We start from the raw sequence: 23,015 nt of genomic DNA, 5'->3' as shown, positions 1-23,015 counted from the left end.
GGAGTCTTAGCTGGGATCATCCTTGTAGATTCCTGGGGGATTCTCTTGTGGTAGATTTCTGTGTTATTTTCTTAATGGTTTGAGTTTGTCCTCTTTTGAGAACTCTCTTCCATTCTGACTATAGTCAAATGATGAACAAGTCACTCTTAGACCCAAACCATTGATAGGAAGACCCATCTCAGGCCACTGCCCCCTTCATAGAAAGTTCTTAGTTGATTTTCAAAATATTGAACTTCTGTGCTTGTGTGTGTGGTGTGTATATTCATGTACTCACTTGTGGACTTGTGTGTGCATTGGTGTTCCCTGAGTGTGGAGGCCACAGATCAGTCATGTGTCTTCCTCACTCTCTGCCTACCTTTTAGAAACATTAACTTCTTTATTTTGGGTGTGAGTGGGTGTATCAGCATGCACGTGCCATGGCACATGAATGAAGGATAGAGGACAGCTTGAGGAAACTCTCTCCTTCCATCATTTGGGTATTGAACTCAAGCTTGGCAGCAGGAGTCTTTACCCTCGGAGTCACTCACCAGCCTCTCTCCACCACCTTAGGTTTTGAGGTAGAGTCTCTTATTGAACCCAGAGCTCACTGATTGGCAGTAATAGTTGGTCAGTGAGCTCCAGAGAATCCTCCTGTCTCTGTCGTCTCTGGTCTAGGATTACATGTGCCACCATGCTCAGCTTTTTATGTGAGACCTGTAGATCTGAACTTAGGTCCCCATGCTTTCAAAGCAAGTACTTTATTACCTGAACTATCTCACAGCCCCAAACACTGACCTTGTAACTACAACCAGCAGATTCTATAACAGAATAGATCATGAGTGAACTTATGTGAATAATGACTCTCACTCAGACACATCAGCCTTGTCTACTTAGCGAACTTTCCAAACCACGAAGTGGATGAGCACATTCCTGAACTTGGCTCCTTTGGCTTAAGAGCCAAAAGGAAAAGTCCCTGATTCTAATTCCCTGAATATCAGGGTGGATGCTTTTTTTTTTTTTTTTTTTTTTTTGCATTTGCTCCTCATTTCTACCCATTCAATATCCTACATCCTCACATCCAGGGGAGTTGTGTTTCCAAGCTATTTTTTCAGAGTTTATTTGAGCATTAGTTGGCTTAGATCATACTGCTTTATGAGTACAAATGATTATAATTTCAGGAATTTTGTGAACTGGTTGGTAGGCAGCATTCTTTAAAATTGAAATTATACTTATAATTAAATAAATTTTATGAAAAGCTGAGGTAATAAAAATTCAAAACATATTGCTTGCCAATTTCTATTTTTCTACTGCATTTGTTGCACAAATGATTCCCATCTACCAATATCTATGGTGGGAATACTAAGTTAATCCCCCTCCCAACTTCATGCCAGCAATGCCACGTTGCTGTTTTTAAACTGGCCATGAAGTCAACATTTATACCACAGGAGTCAGCACTGAAATCATTGTCATGGGGGGTGATTAGCATACTGCCATCCATCCCCTTCCTCTTGTTACTGGCTTGACCCAGCATGCCAAAGACATCCATCTTTTTTTATTTAAATTAGAAACAAGCTTGCTTCACATGTCAATCCCAGCTCCCTCTCTCTCCCCTCCTCCCTCGCCCCCCACCAACCTCCCAACCCCCCTACCCAATCCCCCTTCCACTCCCTAGGGAGGGTGAGGCCCTCCATGAGGGATTTCCAAAGTCTGTCGTATCATCCTGGGCAAGGCCTAGGCCCTCCCCCATGTGTCCAGGCTGAAGAGCATCCCACCATATGGAATGGGCTCCCAAAGTCTATTCATATGTCAGGGATAAATACTGATCTGTTACCTGAGGTTCCATAGATTGCTGAGGTCTCCTCACTGACACCCATGTTCAGGGGGTCTGGATCAGTCCCATGCAGTCATCAGTCTGGGGTTCATGAGCTCCCCCTTGTTCAGGTCAGCTGTTTTGGGGGGGTTTCATCAGCCCGGTCTTGACCCCTTTGCTCATCTCTCCTCCCTCTCTGCAACTGGGTTCCAGGAGTTAGGCTCAGTGTTTAGCTGTGGGTGTCTGCCTCTTCTTCCATCACCCACTGGATGAAGGCTCTAGAATGGCCTATAAGGTGGTCATCAATCTCATTATTGGGGAAGGGTATTTAAGGTAGCCTCTCCACTACTGCTTAGATTGTTAGTTGGTGTCATCCTTGTAGATCTCTGGAAATATCAATATTGCCAGATCTGTTGTCAAACCTGTAATGGCTCCCTCTCTTATGGTATCTGTAATCCTGCTCTCCTCTATTCTTCCCCTGACTCAACCTTCCTGCTCTCCCATGTCCTCTTCTCCCTCTCTCTTTTTCCCAGTTCCCTCTCCTCTCCCCCTATCTTTTAGAGAAGAGGGAAGCTGTGTTTTTGGATGTTGAGTGAGCCATTCATAGGCTTTCAGCTGGGAAGCAGTAAACTCAGGTCTACATTCCAGAGTTTGAAGCTGGTCCAGTGCTCAGTGAGCTGGGGAATGAGAGAGTCTTCGAGCTCTGAAAAGGGCAATAGCTCTAAAGAGAGCTTTGTTGGAGGTCTTTGCTAAGACAGTAAAGATTTTGATTCTCCAAACAGATATCCTTAAACAACAAAATGTATTTCTGGCCCCAGTTAAGAGTCCCAATCTTTTGTCTTGGTCGAAGCCCTTTGTGGATGAGAAGGGGAAAGTAACACAAAAGACAAATTTACCTGGAGTATGACAATTGGAACTTCGCTGTTTAATCTTTCAGATCCTTTATGTCTTCCTAAATCTAATGATTCCAATCATATAGCAACTGCCCACATATATAGTATGAATGTAAATGTGATAAAAAGTAGGAAATAAAAATTCAAAATGATTGAGACATAGTAGGTTTTCCAAGAGAAGCCCCCATTCTTACCACTTAAAAATCCTTGGGTTGGAGTTTTGCCGGGTACAGTAGTCCTGTTGGATATTTTAAATATTATCTTTATAGTATATCACTAATGTAAGTGCATTTTTGAGCAGAGACTTATTTTACAGGCTTCCCTGAGATTAAGAGTAATTGCTTCTTGAAAACAAAACAAAAAAACACTTAAATATTAGCTTTCATTTGGAAACAATAGTGTGTAACCAGTCACCATCAACATTTCTTAAAGAGCAGAATGTTTTTAATATATTTACTTTTATTTCTACCAGATTAGCAAATTGAATATAATTGATAACAAATTAATGCCTTACCTCGTATTCTTAGGACATTATTTTATAGTCTAGTTACTGTTCCAAAAACATTGGCATTTTTGTTAGTATTGCTAGAGATCTAGGTTAATGGTCCTTCTATAACTTTTCAGCGAGGAAATTAAACTGTCATGACACTTTCATACATGTGTAGTATTGTATCTAACTTATAATCGCCCCCACTTGTGGTGATATGTTGTTTATGATCTAATAAAGCTTGCCTGAATATCAGAATGCAAAGCTAGCTGCAGCCATAGAAGCCAGGCTGTAGTGGTCACATTTTTAATCCCAGGACTCAGGAGAGAGAGGCAGATGGCTCTCTGTGAGTTCAAGGCTACCCTGGGCTACACAAGATTGAAGAAGTCTAAAAGAGAAACAGGACTCACACCTTTAAATGCAGCACTAGGTAGGTGGAGACAGGAGTGATATGGCTGGGCAGGGTGGGAGGAGACAGGAACTCAGAGGATGGCCTTCTGAGAATTTGTGGAGGCAGGATCTCTCATTTCAATCCGAAGATTTTGTAGAGGTCAGAGCTCTAGAAGTTGGCTGTTTTGTCATTTTGATCTTCAGCTTGAACCCAATATCAGTTTCTGGGATTTATTATTTGTGTTACACCCATTGCCTTTTCTAGATTGTTGATCCCCTCTCCTCGACAGTCATAGACACTGTCTCCACAGGCTCACATATGCCTCTATAATGTTATTTCTGACTCAGTACACTGTTTCAAACCAACTCCTTGCCACCCAAAACCCTATCTTCTTCTCTGCCTGAGGAACTCAGGTACATTGTAAATCTTTCTTTCAACAACCCTAATATGGCTTTGGTGTTTGTCTAGATGTCCTGTTACACTAAATTTTAAAAAGGACTGAGAATGTACTTTATGTCAAGCCCTGGACTTGGGCATTCAAATGTCAATGATTCCCCAAATTATAAAGTATGAAAGTGGTTTGTTGTATACACTTGCAAGTCCAGGAATAGTCCAGGAAGCAAGAGGAATCCACCCTGGATCTCACTAACCATCAGGTGTATCGGCATGCCATTCATATGTTCACATGATTCTCCTAGCCTTACACAGAAACCTGTACTGAGTAGTATGGGAAGCTGAGCTTGTTACGCTTAGCACGGAACTTGCATTTCAGAGAAGATCCATGAAGTTAACCTAGGTAGGTTTTTACACTGCTGAGCTCATATGTGATTTAGAAGATACACAAGACATGCCCATGCCACCTCACTGAAATCCTTTGCTAAACAATCACTATGTTTGGTGATGAGGATTCTTCAAGTGACCTGGAGCTCTCTCCCCTTTTGCTTGGAGGTCCTCAAGGGCTTCATTCTTTAAATCCCTTTCAGGCATGCACAGGGGGCATTCCTACAGCCTACTTAGGAAACTATTTCTTGAGGAACAGTCATCACATTTCTGAAAAATTATGGTGGCAGCTGATCCAAAATCTTGGCCTTGAACTCCAGCCAATGTTTTCTTGACTCCAAAGTGTCCTGCCAAAACAAAGTAATTGCACAGCTGACAGAACCTCTCTTGTTACCTCTTAGGAATGACCATAATTTACAGCCACTAATGCCAACAAGGGTCTCCCGGTGAGCTTACAGCTACTCTGAGTACATTGTGGTGAGTCATCTCAGGCTAACTGACCTTCTCGTATTTACCCTCTGAGGGAAACACGGAATTCTCTGTTTCAGGAGAATGAATGCCACCGATAAGGAACTCTGTTTTTGTAGTTACCATGGACTCTTTCCCCCTTGCACATGTGTGTTAGTTCCACGACTTAGTAATGATTTGGTGTCATTTCCTGAGACTTCCAATTCTTCCAGTTTGCTGACCCCAGACTTGACATAACCATGACCCAACCTACCACTATTGAGATTTGTTGGAGGAAAGAACTCATATTTTGTTTCAACAAAAGGCAAAGTCCTTCCTTCTAAAAGGAAGAATTACATCCAAGGCTTGACAGGAAGCTTTTTGTTTTTATTGCAAAGTAGATTCTAGACTATGGTTCTAGACTCTAAGATCATCTGGGATAGGCAAGGAAAGCAGATTTACTCTTAAACTTTGTGGATCTGGATCAGTTGAGGAGGTATGAATATTCGTGGGTTGCTAGAAGCTGTCAAGGTTGGAGGACACCAAGGTTCTCTAGTATGTCACCATGGCTTAAATGACCCATGCTTTCCAAAAGAGAAAAGTATATCTAGGAGAAACATCAAGGTAATTCCACTGTATGTTCTTCATTAAGATATACCAATAGGAAGAAAAATCTGGGGCTGGTTCCTACTGGGACCCAAGTTGTCATCTTGAGTCACCCACATGAGATACCTCATCTTGATCAATTTTCTCTATATTAGATATCTGTGTAAGTAGAATCACAGCTCTTGCTCTTTTATGGCTGACTTAAATTACCATAATGTCCTAAGAATTCATCCATATTGCAGTAATTAACAGACTGTCTTCTTTTCAAAGTGATTAGTATTCATATACATACATACATACATACATACATACACACACACCAAATTTTGCTCATTCATCATCTTTTGCTTGGCATTTGAGTTAGTCCTTCTCTGGATTGTTGTGAATGATGCTGCTGTGAACATGGTGTGCTCTCAGACTCCAATATTTTTGGAATACATTCTCAAAAATAGGATTGCTGGGTCAAAACTCCACTCTGTGTTCTATAGAGGCTGAACCTTTTCCAGTTTCTCAAACAACACACAAGAACCCTAGTTTTTCCATGCTCTCACCACCATCTGTTGTTACTATTATTGTTTCAAATGTGTGCTTCTTAATGAGTATGGGGTAGTAATATCTTTCTTTCATGTCTTCATATAATCCCTGGAAATAAAGATGTGTGCAGGTAATTCGATTAGTCACACGTGAGCAGCCCCGTTCTACTTTCAAGGGCAGTAGGAGGTTCAAATCATGCTCAGGTTGCAAAAGCATTTTGACAAATTAAAAATTTTCTGATCAAGAGCAGAAAGCATGCAGAACATTCATGCTTGGTTCTCTTCCAAAACTGTCACTCAGCTAACATTCATCACCAAATTCCACCTGGTTTCATTACATAAACTGTTGAGCTGTCCTTACATGCCTTTTATTAGTATCCCAGTGATGGGAAGTCTACTTCATCATCAAGTTCATTGTACAGTCATATGTCACTTTTTCGTATCTTCAGGTTAGACTACAACTACAGGCATTGACTTCCTCTTGATCCTAAGCGTTCATCATTTTTAACTGAAGTGGCTAGCTTAGTGTGGAGCTCATAAAGGCCACTTTTAGTATCTTACAGAATGACAACAACATTTTCATCTCTAATAATTTTTTGTTTATCAGATTTATTTGCAGTTGGCATTGAATCAGAATGTGGTATGTTTAGTTTGGCAACTTATGTTCCTGTCAGCATAATGGAATTCCTAAGGAAAGAAAGAGGGACATACCTTTGGTTGTCTTGTGTTTCCAGTCAGATTAGTGTGCCTCTCCTCTGTGTGGCTCTAAAACAAGGAAATCATACTTTTAATATTCTCCTTTATTTCCTCATTATCTGCTGATCAGCACAGAAAGTACAGGGTGAATGTAGACTCATGGTTGACGATTATTTTATTTTATTAGGAGATAGTTCAAAGGCATCACAGTGGGCCACATATACTTGATCAAAACAAGTAAATAGTTCAGTCAAATACAGCCAAATGCTTCTGATCTTGAAATCTGCTGTCTTCTGAAAATAAATTAGTAAAGGACTGTGGTACTTTTTGGTTACGTGAAGAGGGAAGTTGTTCTTAAAACTGTGCACGTTGTGTTCACATTTGAAAATTCCTTGAAAAAATATCCCACTATAATTAAGGGATAAAACATAAGCATTTAGATAAAAGTTCAATGAGGTGTTGATAGGGAAAATATTTTTTGTTATGCCCAGAACTATAATGAGCCCAACCCAGAACTCTTCAAAGGTGGAAAGACCTGGATTCTTGAATGTTGATGATCTACCTTGAGCCATCATCTCCAGGCATTTCTTGTTGAGTGGCACCATTATTATTAAACCTAATTGAGGGTTGTAGGTGGGGGACATTCAGCTGTCTTCAGCACAAAGCATCTAACTGTGCAGCCACACATAGGATTTAGCCTTTCACTAATGAACAGTGCAAAGATGCTAAGGGGTTTTAGCAAAAATGTGACTTAGAAAGATGTGGATTTAAAGATGCTTTTGTTTCAGTTTGGGAAGATGGGATCATAGAGTTTAAGGATGGATTTAGGAGGAAAATTGAAAGTGGAGCAGATTTGAAGGGGGAAATTATAAGGTACATCTAAGACACATATATTGTAAATGGCTTTTTGATTTTCTAGTGGTGATGCCAAGAAGTCAGTGACTTGTCTAGATTAGAAATGAGCACTAGGCTGGAAAAAAAACAATAGGTGACACTAGTCACATGCCTACTTGTTATCAATGTGAAAGTCAATCTCAGTTGTCACTTTCATTGGATCCCAAAGTGCCCAGAGTCTAGAAAGCTCACTTCTGGGTATGTCTTGCAAGAACATTTCCAGAGGGAACACTAAAGGAGAAGGATCGTGATTGGGTGGCCCCATCAAGAGTCTGAGGATCTTGAAGGAACAACAGGGGAAAGAAAAACTGCCTTACATCACATGGTATTTCTTTGCTCTCTGACTGCCATAAGGTGAAAAACTTTTTTTCTGCCATACTCCTCTCCCATGACTTACCTCATTACATACAGAAACAATAGAACTAGATTAATACAGAATGAAACTTCCAAAACCATGAGCCAAAATGCCTGGTATGCATAAGGCCCTGTGTCAGTTGCATAAACCAAGCTTGTTAGCACAAACCTGTAATCCTGCACTCAGGAGGGAGACAGGCAGGAGGATCAGAAGTTCAAGGTCATCTCTGGCTATGTAGTTTGAGCCATCCTGGAACACATGAGACCATCTCAAAAAGAATCTTCCTTTTAAGTTGCTCTCTCAAGTTTTACAGTGAAAAAAGTTGTTTAACACACACAGCCATGACTTCAATTAGACAGTTGATATGGGTATTTTGAAAACAGTATGTCAGTCAACCATCTGTAGCTGAGTTCAACTTTGAAGGGAAAACAACGATTTAAATAATTTTCAAGTTGCAATGAAGTTTGACAAAGGAAATTTGTTCAATAACAGAAAACATCCAGAGTGTTCATTCTTGGTTTTTACCCTATATTGTCACTGTGCTAGTGTTTACCACCAAATTACACATGACTTTATTATAGAATGAAAGATATGAGTGGAAGTGGGTGTATGGGCCTGGAATTGAGGCTGTGGAATGTCAGAATCTTATGACAGAGATAAGAAGGTGAGTCTCAAGGGGCAGTGGTGATGTATGCCTTTAGTCCCAGCACTTGGGAAGCAGAGGCAGGTAGATACATTAGTTCCCGAGGCCAGGCTGGTCTACAGAGTGAGTTACAGGACAGCCATGACTATATACAGAGAAAACCTGTCTCACCCTCCACTCCCACCAAAAAAAGAGGGTGAGTCTCCAAGAAGACTGAGAGTGGAAAGTGAGAGGTACTATAGGACTATATAGAGACCTGAACATCATGAAGCCAGTCCACGGATTCCCACTTAGCAACCACAGGATGCAGAACTAGACCTGATTTCTCTGGCTGACTTGGTCTTGTGCAAGTTTTGTGCAGGCACCCACAGTTTCTGTGAGTTCGTGAGTACAGTGGTACTGTCATGCCCAGAAGACTATTTTGTTGAATTCCTAAATATGACCTAGAAAATATGACTGAACTCAGTGATAAATGGAAAACCAATTCTGAGATTATGTACATTTCACAGAGCACAGCATGTCCTCTGAAGTTCTGTACACTGTGAGAGTGAAGATCTAGATGCTAATACAGTAAGATCAGGACCAATAACAGACTCCTCAGCTTTGATGTGATCAAATGCTCACAGTATATATAGGTTAAAATAGTTCTTGTCTTCAGGCATTCTTATGCCCTTCCCTCACAAAGATTATCATTTTTCTGTATCATATAGTACTCTTAAGTAGGCTCTTATTCAGTTGAGGAAGGAATTCTTTATTGACTAAAGCAAACTTCAACAACAGATTTATCATAAGAGATAGCTGTTATCAGCTTGGTTACTATAGTTCAGTTTTGTTATTGTGTTTTTAGTATGTCCAACCTAAACAATGCATTGAGCATTTAACTGAGTTAACCACAAAATCCAAGAGTTGGCAAAGAGTTGACCCAGCTTTCCTTTGTGTCCTCAACTAAAGAAGAGAATGGGAGATGAGATTAAATGAACATTTATTAAACCCTTCTATTGACTGGCCTCTTTGACATTGTTCTTTCATTTGACAAGAGGAAAAAAAGGCATGTGCACATACATTTTGTTTTATATTTATATTTATCAGTAATTTGAATATTTGTAGAGTAGTTACAAATAATTATCAATTTAAGATTAGGGGAAATTTGATTCAATGCCTTTAAGTCACAAGGTTTTAAGAACCCAGTATTGACTTTTCTGTTTTTGCATTTCCAACAGTCTCTCAAAATTCCCTTTTCATAAGCTATCAGTCATTGAGTTACTCTTAAACCCACACTCAGTGCTATTTAACACAGGGACCGAAAGCCAGATAGGTCTGGGTTTTGGTATCAGTAGTGTCTTTGTTGTGGAGAGATGTCAGTTCTCAAATTCTGTCTGCACTACGCAGACCTGTGTACCCCAGGCAGCTTTATAGGTTAAACCCTGCTCCTTAGGGACTTATAGCAACTTGTAAATCCATGAGGAATTTTCAGCAAAGTCTTATTTCTTAGTTTATTCATGGATTAGGCTTGTAAGAGTAGATTCATTCTAAGGCCCTAATGAGGAAGATTTTTTTTCCCCCTCACACTGCAAAGAACGTTTCTCTATTTCCAACATTCAGGGCACTATGGTTTTAGAATTTATGCTGTTAGTTACATCCCTCATCGGCTTTGAAATCTTAAAACCTACTTACCATGACTCCATAGAAAGCCTTTCTTTATGCAGCATCAAAAAAAAAGAGACCCACAAAACTATTTCACACAAGTGTGCTGCTCCGGCTTACTTCGAAGAACATTGGCTCTGCTCTTCCTGCTAGCCAGAAGTCAGCACAGCGGTCTAGTAATGAAGCCATGCCTGTTATTAGGGAAGGGGTGTGTGTGTGTGAAGTGGCATTCCATGATCGTTTTCTCAGAATTGGACTGAGAGTAGGGTTTTTAAAAAATTCGCTAGGAAAAAAACCCAAAACGAGTTAGACCTCTTCCAACGAAAGGTTTCTTCAGAATATTGTCCACAAAAGAAGCCTGAAAGTGCTGGCATTCCCTTTGCCCACTTAGATGATAAGCAAATATAGGTCTATGACTGGTCTGTGCTGACATTTCACGGGTTCCTAAGGGCAGTCACTGTGTGTGTTCTCTGGCTCTTCAGAACAGAATTTTGTATGAGTCTTCAATACCTGCTCATTTCTAGTCCATCATTTGCATGCTCATTCCCAGCTAGATTTCAAAGATGTCCTTTTCCTTTAGAAGCACAGAACACTAGTCCTCTTGACATGACAAATTGTCTCCTAATCACAAACCCTTTCTTTAACAACAGGTGAGGAAGTTTAGGTGCAGATCAGGGAAGGGCATCACTGGGCATGAAACTGTCTGGATCTCAGCTCAGCTGAGAAATGAGACAGACAGCCTCGTACTTCACCAGAGTAAGAACAAATACACACCCGGACAGTTTTTTAAAATGATATACTACTCATACATATGCAAAAATCATCACAAACACGATATCATAAAACAACATAAATTTGTATCCTAATTTCTGAGGATTATGAGTCTGATCAAAACTTGTCTAGAATCCCTGGATTCAAGATGCAACAGTCAATGTAACAGGTAGGCTGTATTTTCATCTGTGGCTTGAGGGGAGGTGATCCTCTTCCAGGCTTACTCATGTTGTTGGCAGAGAGAATTTCCCAGTGGCTGTAAAGCTGAGTGCCCTTAGCTTCATCCAGGCTATTGACTAGAGGTCACCTTCCCATCCTTACCATCTGTATTTCATAAACATGCCCACTTCCTTCTTCATAGCCAGGAGCGAGCAAGTCCTTGGGGAGATGGAGTTAGTTATGGGAGAGACATAGCCATGCTCTAGAAAAGCAAGATTTAGGTGACACCAAAACCCAAGGAGAGAAGAAGATGTGAGGACACAGATACTAAAAGATGAGGCTCCTTGACTGATGCTTTAGGATCTGGCATGGGGTCCAGACAGAGGACTGAATTCTCTAAGAGGAGGAAGTTGCAGGCGGGTGATATTTTCACTGTGGACCACTGTTGATTTGAAAGTACATTTCTAGTCCTGCCCTTCAGAGCCTTGTCTTCCATCCTTAGTGACTTTATACCAGCAATCCCATGAAGATTCAATAGGCAAATGTTTCAAGTTTTTGAATAAATGTAATCAGAGTCTTAGCAATGTGAAGGGGATAGACTTTTTGGCATATAACAAGGTTACTTTGTACTTGAACTTCTCTGTATGTGAGTATCTTCTGTTGAGTCAAAAGGATCCATTTATTTTTAGAGCAAATTCGCATTATTGGAGAAATGCAGAAATCAGTGATGGGCTTTTATAGTCTAAATGGAAAATTTTGTGTTTATAGACTGACAATATTTTACAAAAGGTACATTTTGGTGAAAGAATTGATTTTCTAACTTTTTGTTTCTCCCCCACCCCTTCCCTTGCCTCTTTCCTCTTGTCTGAAATGGCCATGAATGCATTTGTAGTGGAGGGTGAAGTTGAACTGCCAGTATTTCTGCCTCACTTCCCAATTGCTGGGATTACAGGCATGACCATCACTCCTAGTTTATGTTGTGCTGGAGGTAGAACCCTGGGATTCCTGCATGATCAGTAACCAGTCTACCAACCAAGCATCATCCTCAGCCCTTCAATGCCATTCTCTGTTTCATTGTTGTTGTTTATTTGTCTTTATTTTTCATTATACTTTGTTACTCTTGAGAGCCTTTCCCTCCTGTTCTTTAGGCTTTTGTACATAAACATGTTATAACTGAATAGAAATTGCTTGCTTGTTTCTGTGCATTTACCTCTAGACAAAGAACTACAGGCACTTAAGGAATGCTTGAGAAGTAGTCTCCCCCGGGGAAGAATCTACCAGTTATTCAATACCAGGTGGGCAGCCCTGAAAACATATACATACAAGTGACAGTATATGGGCTGATCAGGTTGTATTTATATATTCAGGAATATATGTACACATAAACATGTGTATAAAAGCAATGAAAGAAAAAGAGGTCAAGAATTTCAAAGATAGCTAGGTGGATGCACATGGGAGGACTTGGAGGGAGGAAAAGTAAAGGGGAGTGATGTAATTATATTGTGATTTCAAAAATAAAAATTTAAAATGTGTGAAGTTTTTCAAAACTTCATAAGTTTTATAATGCATTCTGATTATCCTCAATAATTCCTCTTTTATCTTCATTCTATGCTTTTAACCTCTATTTCTTCCTGTCTCTCCCTTTCTTATGTTCGTCTCTCTCTCTCTCTCTCTCTCTCTCTCTCTCTCTCTCTATCTGTGTGTGTGTGTGTGTGTGTGTGTGGCATTGAGTTTAACCAGGATAGCCTATATGACCCTTTGTGTGGAATTATCCACACAGTGCAAGATGGTTCCCCTCCCCAGATATGCATCCATAGCTAATAGTTGCCGTAGGGAGGGGTAAAGCCCTTTGAGCCCCTCTGCAATCCATTGCTGATAATTGGCAGGAAGGTCTTCTGCATGCTTAATATAGGCAGCTGCAGCTTCTGTGAGTTTATGAATGAGGAGGCTGTGTCCCTGTCATCCATCTCTTACATTCATTCTGTTACATCTTCCATAATGTTCCCTAAGCCTTAGAGGGGATGATATAAGTACCTGTTTATCAATGCCATTCTTTTTTTTTTTGTTTTTGTTTTTTCGAGACAGGGTTTCTCTATATTGTTTTGGAGGCTGTCCTGGAACTAGCTCTGTAGACCAGGCTAGTCTCGAACTCACAGAGATCCACCTGCCTCTGCCTCCCAAGTGCTGGGATTAAAGGCGTGTGCCACCAACGCCCGGCCCTATCAATACCATTTTTAATCAGCAGAGTTTCAGCATAAGGTATAAGGAAGAGAGAACTTAGTAATGGGGCTCAGAAGCCTGTGTTCAGGAGGGAACACTTATACCTTAAATGCAAATAGATGGTGGAAAGGAAGAAGGAGTCAGAGCAGGATATGGGAGCCAGATATTAGGAGACCTCCATCAAGATAAAATTTTAGGCCTGCAGAACTATCCATATAGGTTACACTTGGACTGATGGACTTGTTTTCTTGGGTGTAGCTGGGAATAACTAGCAAACCTCATGAATGAATCTCAAAATTGGTTGCAGCTACACAGTTTCCAATATGTTATATCATTCACAGGGAGGCAGATCAAGAATTCAAGGTGCGATTCCTAATGTCCTGTGATCTCACTGATCTCCAAACCCAGGAATTCCCATGTGACCCAGGGAGGCACACAGATGCAGACAGTTCTTGGAGTCACAAGTGAGGTTTGGAGAGCCTTACACAAGTCCTGTGATTTTGGAAAACAAGAGTCATGGATGCTGTCTATTAATTCAGAGCAAGGCCACAAACAAGCACAAACAGCAAGGCTCTCCAATCTACTATTTGGCCATAATTAACCAACTGTGTGTTCTCTGATGTATTAGAACAAGATACTTGATAATCATACTTAGGATCTTTCCTAGCCCTAGGTTTCTGAACTTTGGCCTCCTTGAGTCAGAAGCAGTAATTAACTCCCCTCCCCATACCCTGCAGCATCATGTGGCTGGTAGGAAAAGCATGCTCTGGTCATCTGGTCTACCACCCAACTTGACTCTTCCACCCCACTTCCACACATCTAGGTCTTTTCAGCTGTGTTCATTTCCCTCTATAAAAGAAAACCCTCAGTCTAAAGTCTGAACTTTGCAGGAGGTCTGACGCCAGCATTTTGATCACTGGTATATTTCTTTCCCTCTTTTACAAGAATATTTTGAATAGTTACTAAGCCTAGATTTGTTTTTGTTTCCTGACAGCATATAATGAGTTTGTGACTGAGGCAAAGGGCTGGATTGCTGAGCCCAGCCGTGGATGACAGTATGAAGCCTGCATGTTAAGAAGAGGTGTCTACATCCAGGTTGACACCAGAAACATAGCCACATGGAATGGGCCAGGATTAATCAGACAGTGTCATGTGGATTTTGAGCGCTCTTGCTCTCTTCCTGATGTCTCAATCAGCCCCTCTTTTAGCCAGTTAATATTCTGGAGAATAGGGCCTAAAGTTCTCCAAAGGACTGATAATTTACTCAAAAGAAGGTGAGTCAGTTTTTTACAATGTAAAAATCTATTTTTTTCTGAATAGGCTTTGGTCTCTGCAATTCTTTTTCCTGCCATGGAGAAACTATTTACAAAAATTGACTGAAGCCATGTTTTCTCACCACAACTGACAACAATGTGTGCAAATTTGTGACCAGACACTCTAGAATTGAATAATTGGACCTATTCCACAGCAGTAAAGGTAAGACCCTGCCATTGAGTTAAGGAACAAAGGAAACATGTAAATTTACAGGACATGAATATTCGGTTTAGGCACAACATGGTAGCACCCAGCAAGAAACAATTAGGGGCTGTATTCGTCAGGAGGTTTTTTTTTTTTTTTTTTTTTTTTGCAGTTTACAGAAACCCAGCTGGAATCAGGCAAAAGGCAAAAAGGGAATTCATTGGCTGTCAGAATGCAAGAACAACCAGTGCAAGGAAAGCCACTGAGGTTTAGCGATAAATGGGACAAAGGACACAACAGCCCTGCCTAGGGTTTCTCCACTCCTCCCCAGTCTCACCAGCCTCTCCTTGGGTGGCCCTTCTCTCCCTGGGGTTTTAATCTCTGTTACTACAGACTATCTGTCTGCCTAGCTCAAGATCATGGTCCTCAGCTGCTTGAGTCTCACTGCCTCTGAGGTTTGCTTCTGGGTGGAGAGAGGCTGCCTATTTCAGATACAGCCAGAAAGATCTATGTGTGAATTCTGGTAGGACCCTGGTAAGGATTCCTCTGTAGTCCAGGAGAAAGAGGGGGCTGGGGAAGAGAGAGAGAGAGAGAGAGAGAGAGAGAGAGAGAGAGAGAGAGAGAGAGAGAGAGAGAGAGAGAGAAAGAGAGAGAGTGTCAAAAATGAGAGTTCTTAAAGTAACATTTTAAACTTAAATGGCCAAATAGAGGGAAGGCAGAAGGAGTATTTCTGATTTCCAGGATGTAAATAGGGTTTCTGAACAAATAAGTCACCAAGCTTGTGCATCAGCATGTGCTCAGCGTTATAGTTAAGTCAGTGACTGTGCTTTTTAGAGATGAGGGCATGGTAGGTGGCTGCAGAGAAGGGCGTGGGGAATGTAGGGCATAACAGATGGACAAACGCTTCTGCCCTGCCTGCAGCCGTCTGGTGGACATCTATGCAGTGCACTGAAAGACCCAGAGAGAGGGTTGTCTGACAGCGCTGCTGGAGCCTAGGAAAAGTCTGGCAGGGATTGGAACGATGGTTAAAGTAAGAGAAATGTGAGGAGTGCTTCAGAATGTGGACCAGGGTCACATAGGGAAGAAGGTAGGGCCGGATCCATACAGGTCCCCTGAGGTTCCAGCTCAGCCCTTTTCGCTTGTCCATTCCTGCCCTGGACACAAAGAATGGAAAGGGACAGCTGAGAATCCCTGGGTGGGCTGAAGAGCCTTCAGCCTGGATGTTCTCCACCTATGTAAGGGATGGGACCAAAGCCTGAGATACTGAGGCACATTGATCACCTTAGAACTTTCATGAGCTCACCATCCCTTCCCTCATCCACCCTCACATCCCTTCCCTCATCCACCCTCACATCCCTTCCCTCATCCACCCTCACCATCCCTTCCCTCCATCCCTTCCCTCATCCACCCTCACCATCCCTTCCCTCCATCCCTTCCCTCATCCACCCTCACATCCCTTCCCTCCATCCCTTCCCTCATCCACCCTCATCTGCTCTCATCTCCTTTCTCCACTGGGATGAAATGTGTGACATGTCAGATGCAATATAACATACAATGCTGGGAGCTCTTATTTCATAAATACAGTTTATTTACATTTTGATGAGAATGTTTTTGACTAAATGACCATCATTAGTTGTATTTGGTGTCCCAGAAGTAGGACATGTAGGATTTGTGATACATGTACCCTTCTCCCCTTCCAGAGTGTTTTTCATATTATAGGTCATGGTTAAGAAAATCAACTTTGTGGCTCACAACTAGTGGTTTTTGTTCCAGTTCTTCTAGGGATTGAGTTCAGGGCCTTGCACACATCAGACTGGCTCTCTGTCTGTGACCTACACACCCTAAACCCAACACTGGAGCTTTTAAGGGACCGAAATATGGTTTAATAGGATGGAATAGAATAACTAAAACATAAAATTGATAACATGTAGTAGGGTGAATTATTTCATGTAAATACTTGTGCCTGGGTCTTGTATGCAATATGTACCATACTTACATAGTTTATATTATATATTATAGTAATATAGTTTACATTATATATGCTTTATCTTATTCTATATATGACCATTAGTCACACAAATACGTGAAAAGTGTTATCTTAAATTCAAATTCTAGGAAAGAATAATTTGTTTTTGAAAGGAATAATTCAACTTTTATCTTTTGAATCAAGGTAGTCTTCACTAGCACAGCCTGTGTTTTTCCGTATCTGTTTGAGAGGAGTGAAAGCTGCTCATATTTTCCAAGGCATCTCAGGAAACAAAACACCAACACTTGCTATTGACCTAAGAGAATGAGTTTTGCTAGACACTCCCGCTCCCCGCCTGAAAACTTGGCTAGAGTCATCCATAATTCCTATCTGCCTTCCCCAACAGCAAATGCAGATTTCCTACTGGACTTTTCCCTTTGCTGAGGGCAGAAGGCTTGTTTAAGTTAAACAAGGTTACTGTTTGAAGATATTATCTTCCGGAAGAGAAGTACGAGGCACTGATCGTACTGTTAGACTCCCGAGTCCAGGGCAGGAGGCGATGGTTCAGAGGTATGCCCGTGAATGCGCTCACTGACGAGAACGGGTTGGGTACGAGGTACGTGTGAAAAACCCACTTGCCACAACCACTGTATGAACACTAAAGAGAGGTATAGAGCATTCCTTTTCAACCAATCAACAGGGTGGTTAAAAAGGCAAAGCTGATTAAGTTTGGGATGAGACAGACTTTACTGGACATTTGTAAAGACAGGTTGGAGGGTTCCTGCCCCAGAGAAACCACCTAGGATTGTAAACTGGTTGCTGGTGTCATGAAATTTGCCCAGAGTCAGTGCCCACCCAGACACAAACCAAACAAAACAGAAAACATCCTCCAGCCCCAACCGTTCTTTGGCCAAACTGACAATGAGTAATGATTAACAGGATGTTCTTTGCCTTGGCTCAGTGCCTAAGAGAAAGACTGTTTCTTGAAGGGTAGCGTCCAGGGTCTTTGTATAACTCCTCATTCAAAAAGAAATGAGAGCTAGTCATTTGCTTTCCTCCCAGGGAAACTGCCTGCGTTAGGTGCTCCTACAGGTCCTGCTGTATCCTAGCTATATACTCAGATAATTTCAAAAGCGAAACTCTAGGAAGCAGTGGGCCAGTGAGCAATTCTTAAGGATCCTGAGAGTGGCCAGGCTCACAATCATTAGTGAATGTCATAATACTATGATGCAAGAGTATTAAGACTTATCCTTGATGCCCCCTTCATGGAATTCACACTCATTTAGCACCAAGTACAAGTCAAGGCAGGGAGGACAGCATGGTTCATAAAGCGGTTATGCTGGTAAGTATAACGACCTAAATTTGGATCCTTTCAACCCCCACAAAAGCCTGGATGCAGTGGCCTGCACATGTAATCATAACAATGGCAAGATAGGAGGAGGAGAAACCAGCAGAAGCAAGGACCAGCATTTGAGGTCGTACCTTGATCTTCACATACACTGTGTGTGAACACAGGCACACACACACACACACACACACACACACACACACACACACACACACACACATGTAACAACAAAAAAGAGGGCACGAATTTGAAAGATCAAGGTGGGGGGAGGGACATGGAAGGGTTTAGGGAGAAAAGGGAATATAGAAATGGTGTAATTTTATTATAATTCCCCCAAATAAAAATAATATTGAAAAGAAAAGATGACTAAAGCATTATTAAAAAGGAAAAAGAAGAATAGTTGGGGAAGGAAGGCTGGGAATCCCAAATGTTACTAGCATTCATCTCAGATTTAGCTGTAGGAAATTCATGTTGGCTTGTTCAATAAACAAGGATTTATTAAGGAGTAATTAAACCAAGAAGCCACAAGCAGGGTCTCAGTAGCTGTTATTTTTGGAAGATGCAGGTCACCATGATTATCAGAGGGTACCAGGGTGCTGTGATTGGACCCTAACAGGGACTTGGCATAGGACAGTTTTCAAATAAAGAGGTTTGCTTCGAAATGAATGGTTGTCTCAGATTCTCACCATTACAGGAATCAAATCAGATGGGATCCAAGTTTCACAGAAACAGTTTATGGACCAGAGAAGTATGTTTGGAGACACAGCTGAAGAAAATTCAGTAAAAGCTATGAAATGTAAACAAAACTTAAGAGGCCTTCCATGAATGTCTACAAGGATTCCTTCCCAAGCAGTATGCTGGGAATACCAGACGTTAGTTTTCAGTATCTGCAAGCCTAAAGGAGTCGACTCTCTGCTGCCTCTCCGATCTCCTTAAGAGAATGCACATGATTTTCAGAAACATCTTTGAAGGAAGAAAAACCAAGGAGAAAGAAAAGCAAAGGATGTAAGGGCAAGAATGAAAATGAAGGAAGAAGGGGAAAGAGAATGAAGAAAGCTAAGATGCGAAGCAGGCATGGAAGGAAGGAGGGAGAGGGGAGGGAGGAAGGAGGGGAAGGGGGAATGGATGGATGGAGGGGAGCAATTTGAGTCCCAGTGCTGGAAACAGAAGTCAGTTAGGGAGGAGTCGCATGTCCTGTTCTCAGCCTGAGTCTGGGACTGGCATCAATTTCCTTGTTCTAAATCAGGAGCAAGATCTTTGCCTGGTTTTGGAGTGAGGATAAGAGTGGGATTCTAAGTGTTCAGCCCACAGGTGCTCCTTCCATGGACTGAAGTTGAAGCTAGGTATCTTAGCTAGGTATCAGAAAGCAAGATCCCAGAGGCTCCACACGGGGGAACGATGCAAATGAGTTTATTTTGGATCTACACCATATGTGATCTGTAGGTTGTGCTAATATTACATACCTAAGCTTGGCATGGCGTAAAGCAGGAACTCACCAAGAGTTGCTCATTGTTAAAGATCCTAGGGCTGGCAGAACATTAGGTACTAGACTCGGGTGATCTTTCAAGCATGTTGGCATCTTTTAGTCTCAGATTGATGTACAGATTAAAACTCAGTTTCTTTGGTGAAGCTGATTCTGTAAGGATTTATTGGCCACATTCTTTGTCTTTTTGTTTCACTGAGACCATGATATGGGTAACCTGCTCTCCCCTCCCCTTCTCCCCTCCCCTCTCTTTTCTTTTTCTTCCTCCCTTCCCAACTCCATAACAGAAGCAGAGAGAACTTATTAACAAAGAATTCACTTCCAAGGAAGCATAGTACATAGGCCTGAGCTCAGTGGGAGGTTAGAACCCCAACTGCCCTGTTCCCACTTGATATGTCAAGACCCTGAAGCTTCTCATTTTATTTTATTCTTTTGGTGGATAGAGACCAAGTCAGAGGCTTTTCTCATTGCCACTGGCATCATTGCTTCTGAAGGCAGACTGCCTTTATTTCCTCCTGTCTTCTCATTCTCTCCTTATCCACCACTGTCACCCACCAGGGACCGGAACCACCCTGTAATATGTGAGCACCTGACACTGTTTCCCACATTCACTGGACACCTGGTTTTCTGTCATTCCATCACTTGTCATCTCTCTCCTGGAGTCTCCACGCTACCTCTGGTACCCCATGCCCCCCTCTTCTTTTCTTTTGTTTGGGAGTCCTGCCAACGGCCACCACGGCTGGATGAAAAGGAATGAAGAGGTCACCACACTCTGAAGTTCTGATCTGTAACTTGGGTGGTTTTATTCTAAAAGGGAAAAAGGAGAGGCTTTGTGATATTCTTCGTGTGGTACACCAGGCGTTGAGAAGGCATCTGGGGATTGGTTCACAATATGACCACAATATTTTTATGTCAAATTGGTTATTAATTTGCTAGCAACTAACCTATAAAAGACTTATTAGGATGAGATGCATTATGAATGAAATTGAGCATATTCCAACAATTTAGTATTTTGTACAAAACTCAGATGGCTCTAACTTGCCCGAATCAGTGCCTTCCAATAAAATCTATTGAATACATCCCGTCCTGGCAGCTTCGCCCTCCTCCCAGGTGGCTCTGCCCATAGGGAGAGAAGCAATAAAGACTAGTGCTCTGGTGGTACTAACACCTTCATGATGTTTGTAGAGGGAACGACCTCAGACCAACTGAACAAGACAAGAGGAAGTTCCCCAACCACTTCCAAGGGCTTGAGGCTGAAGAACAGATGTCTCCAGGCTGCCCAAATGTCTGCCACATGGCCCAGCAATGTTCCCACTGCTGAAACCCCAAGTCTACAGCTCAGGGTGGTCTGGAAGGAAAGGATTGTTTTCCTGAGAGTGGTTTCAGGAATGTAGCTCCTCACCTAATAAAAGGAACGTGTGATGATTAACTGGGCCTAATATTAGTATCTGCAAAGTAAAGAGTACTCGGGCCCAGTATGAGAGAACAAGTACCGCTTGCACTCACTGCCAGGTAAAATCTGTTCTGTTTCAGTCATAAATCTTTCTTGGACGCCAGAGCAGAATTCCACTTCCGCTAGAAACACCGAATGAACCAGAGAAAAAGAACATGTTGTTTTTTGAGATGAAAGCACAGCGAGTTTAAAGCTGATGTCTTTTCTCTCCGCTCTGCTGGCTTCTTTCTCCCGGTGCACTTGACTTGGCTGTGACTTGCACTGTTTTGCATAAGATGGGAAAGCAGTGAGGCCAGGTCAGAATGAGCTATTTGCTTCTGGCTTCTTCTTTAGTTAGAGAACGTGCATTTGATGCTGAACCTCACTGTCTTCTGGTTAAATGTTTTTGAACAATAAACCCTTGATAATTAGTAAGGATAATTAGTAGACTTTAGGGTAGCTTATAGTTGGGAGTATCACTGGCTACAATGTAGAAACGGAATAGACTCCTTCATGAAATAAAGTTGTCACTCTTGATGAACAGAGGTCCAAATTACAAGTAGTCACTTTACTTACATCATTCAATTAACCTTCATGAGTACTTTCTCAAATTGTGGTCCCTCAGCATTATCTGAGAAACTTGGGAGAAATATGCATCATTAGTCCCCTGTGCAAACTTACTGGGCCAGCAATGTGTGCTTTAGCAAGCCCTTCAAGTATTTGCAATGTGCACTGAAATTTAGGAATGCCTGTGTAAGAACTGTCCACTCCGGGCTTTACTGTACATTACGTCACGAATCTCTGAAGTTCCCTTTAGTAAAAATTTCAGTGTTAAAGTGCAGGTTTCCAGTAATCTTCAGGACCATGTGTGCAGGAGCCACATGTTACCATGGGGCTGGAGAGATGGATCAGCTGTTAAGAGTACTTGTTGCTCTTGTAGAGGACCCAGGTTCAGTTCCCAGCTCCATATGGAGGCTCACAACCATCTGCAACTCCAGTTTCAGGGGATCTGATGTCCTTTTGTGGTCTCTGAGGGCACAAGATACATAGATGCATGTGAATACATGGCAACAAATAATCATACAGGTAAAATATAAATGAATTAGTTAAAAAATAAATTTTAAACAAATGCCAAGTCTCAAGACTGAGGCAATATGACTCAAGCTTCAAGTTCACGTCTAGCCTGGGCTATCTGGTATCACTTTAGGGACCATCTACTTTCTCTTTGCATATATATTAGATGGGGCAGATGAATGGATCTTGTTCCCCCTGCTCTTGATAGATAACCAAAGTGGCCTACTTTCTGGGTTGAGAGATGGCCCACAGGTATTGGAGGGACACTGGGACTCTTTGGAATAAAGGAGAACAATGTAAACCCCCTGTCTATTCCTGAACTTGTGAGCACCAGGAGAATTTGCAGTGTTATAAGGTTATTGGCTTTTACATGGAGAAAAGTTTGCTTGGGAATGAATCCTCCTCCGAGGATAACAAAGCTATTGTTGGAGGGAGAGTTAGATAAGGAGTCAAGGTTTTCTTCTGAGTCTGTAGATTCATCATGTTATTGATGGCATCATCCCCTATGCCCTTCAACCTCATATGCTGAATTCAATATTCCTTGTGAATATTTTAACCCAAAAGCCTATTGACATCAATGCTAGTACCTTTTTGTTCTTGATTACAAAAATAAAAATTTAAGTTAAGCAGAATGAGGTTTTTGTAGAAGATATGCACAAAATATCTGTCATCACCTGCACTTTCTTGAGAATGATTACATGAACTTTTACAGATTTCCTTCTGAATTTTCTGCAAACACATTGAGCAACATCCATCTACACTATCAGGCTGTGTTACAGAAGACATGCAAGTTCAGAGACTGAGGACTGGCCCAGCTGTTGTAAGCCCTCAGAGGGGGACTATTAAACCCAATGAGCTCACAAGGAAGTTGGGCTAATGGTAGCAGAGCTTGTGTCCATGGAACAGTTCCAGTAAGGTGTGTCCTAAGGGTTGGGTGAGAACTACT

Source organism: Mesocricetus auratus, unplaced genomic scaffold (assembly GCF_017639785.1).
Source record: "Mesocricetus auratus isolate SY011 unplaced genomic scaffold, BCM_Maur_2.0 Super-Scaffold_100015, whole genome shotgun sequence".
NCBI classification, from domain to species: Eukaryota; Metazoa; Chordata; class Mammalia; order Rodentia; family Cricetidae; genus Mesocricetus; species Mesocricetus auratus.
The sequence above is the reverse complement of the archived record's forward strand: the minus strand, read 5'-3'. Positions refer to the sequence as shown.